Genomic DNA, 2579 nt, shown 5'->3' with positions numbered 1-2579 from the left:
TGATTACAACAACTACTACAATCTCAATCAAACCAAACGCAATATCCCGACAGCGCAATAACAAAACACAAGTAATTGAAGTAATTAATAAAGACATACATTTTCTCATAAATAACCGTAAGTATTTATTTATTTTATTTCATTTGTTCGATTAGCAACAACGACCTCCCCGCGACAACAGATCAATTAATAAAAAGGCTTGACACTGACAAGTAGAGAGGTGGGCAAAATCCGGATAATCTATAAGGAAAACCGGATAATTCTCAATGAATAAATATTATCCGAATTCAGACTCTCAACTCGTCTTTCCTGACACGTTTGCCGAAGTGGGTGCACCAATTTGTTGAAGTAATCCTAACCCGTTTGTCGAACTGGTTCTAACCCATTTTCTGAAGAGGTTTATATTATACATAATATTTGCCGAAGAGGTACACTAACATACTAACTATTATCCGGACTTTACCAAAGCGACTCATTGCCCAGCCCTACTGACAAGCACAACAAGAAAGAGAGAGGCCTTAGAGAGATCTAGATAGAAGTAGTACGTTAGTAATTGCAGGAGGCTTTAAAACTACACACAATCCGAGTGAGAATAATTTTATAACTTAGCTAATTGGTGCGGTTATTATGCAGTCGATCTCATTTGGAAATTAATTATTATATATATGAGATTTGGGGAGAATCACTTGCCTCAACAGTAATAACAATAACAGAGAAAAGAGAGGTTCGGTATTATTTTTTCTTTTCTTGTGATCGTCCATGATTGAAGGATGGAGACAAGAGGAGAGAAAGAGGTATTTTTGTTTTGTTTTAGTAAGTGTTTTACGGCGCTCTCAACACAATAAGAAAAAAATAAGGTCATATAAGTGCCGAAGACTAGGTGTTACAAGAGAGTAACAAACACAAAATAGAAGGAGGGGAGATTAGAGATATATAAGGACAATAGATTTTTGATAGGAAGGAAAGAAGAAGCAAACCACACCAGAGCACCCGCCAACCACTCACTTCTGTGATCGTCCATGATTGAAGGATGGAGACAAGGGGAGAGAAAGAGGTAGACAGACAGACAGGCAGACAGACAGGAAGACAGACAGACAGACATACACACACAGACAGACATACGCACAGACAGACAGACAGACAGACAGACAGACAGACAGACAGAAAGGGACAGAGAGAGAGAGAGAGAGAGAGAGAGAGAGAGAAAGAGAGAGAAGGAGGATAAAGAAAGGTAAGACGACGACAACAACAACAATAACAACACAACGACGCAGTTATAAAATTTACCATAGGTCTTGCTAATGTAACGCATACTCTGACTTACAATTAGAGACACGTCTGTGTCTGCTTTCATTTTGTTTGTTTTAGTAAGTGTTTTACGGCACTTGCAACACAATATAAGGTCATATAAGCGTCGAAGATTAGAGGTATTTACAAAAGATTAATGAAGACAAAATAGGAGGCGAGATTTATAAGGACAATAGACGTTTCATAGGAGAAAGAAGTAGCAAACTACACCAGAGCACCCGCCAGCCACCCACGTCTGTACAGTCTATCGACGGAAAAAAAAGAGAGAGAAAAAAAAAAGAAAAGACAAAATTATCAGATAAATCCAAATCCAATACTTCGGTGCTCATGTATCTACTGATGAAATTCACTGAGTCGATTTTCAAAACCGAAACCAACATATCAAGAAGAAAGTAATAAATATAACGCTCATAACTGAACATACCAGTTTTGATGTGTGAGTGTGCGTGTGTGCGCGTGAGTTTTTTTCAAGAGCACGCACGTAGTCTAGTGCGTGTATATATATATATGTGTGTGAGAGTGCGACGAGAGTAAATTTATGAGAGTGTGCGTGCGAATGTGAACGCGTACTACGTGTGTAAATGTTGATCATGAGTGTGAGTGTGTGTATGTGTGTGTATGTGTGTGTGTGTGTGTGTGTGCGCGCGCGCGCGCGTGTGTGTGTGTGTGTGCGTGCGTATGCGTGTGTGTATGCGAGTGTGTACGCGTGTGAATGTGCGTGTGTTTGAGCGAAATATACTACAGGCCTAGCCTGAACGCGATCCACTTTCTAACACAAACCACATCTCTGGAGCCATCACCACCATCCTGCTGGCATCATCATCATGAGAGGAATCTTCAAGAAAGTAAATCCATCCAGGTAAAGAAACAGGAACACATGTGGTGCGCACTTAATTCTCTACACGATCCTCCACCTTCCCTCCTGAGTGGAAGGAAACCAGACTGAATCCTGAATCCTGAATGAATGAATGAATGAAGCTGGAGGAAAGCCGAACGAATACACGCTTTGCACTTTCTAAACTTCGCACTCGTGAAGAATTCACGCGATCATTATTATAGGACTGCCAGCTGTTTAGATGTTACTATAAATAAGCCCGCACTTTTAAATTGTAAAAAAATATAAGTTTTTAGCTTTGAGAAGTCAAAGTTATAAATCTGTAGTACGCCTTATTTGGGTGAAGGTGCTTGAGACATAATAAAATAATTTTTTGTCGAGATTCATTTTTTGAACATTATAATTATATATTCTAAACCTGTTGATAAAAAGCAAG

General features: G+C 39.2%; 1 protein-coding gene across 1 annotated transcript in view; it reads right to left on the bottom strand.

Moving 5' to 3' along the window:
• The window catches only part of LOC101851512 (diacylglycerol kinase delta), a gene marked incomplete in the record, with an annotated part of 91327 nt that extends 88834 nt beyond the window's left edge, over positions 1–2493 (bottom strand). The window contains 1 exon segment of the mRNA XM_035970923.1: positions 2089–2493.
• Between the last annotated feature and the right edge of the window lie 86 nt (positions 2494–2579).

Source organism: Aplysia californica, unplaced genomic scaffold (assembly GCF_000002075.1).
Source record: "Aplysia californica isolate F4 #8 unplaced genomic scaffold, AplCal3.0 scaffold00339, whole genome shotgun sequence".
NCBI lineage: Eukaryota > Metazoa > Mollusca > Gastropoda > Aplysiida > Aplysiidae > Aplysia > Aplysia californica.
The sequence above is the reverse complement of the archived record's forward strand: the minus strand, read 5'-3'. Positions and strand labels throughout refer to the sequence as shown.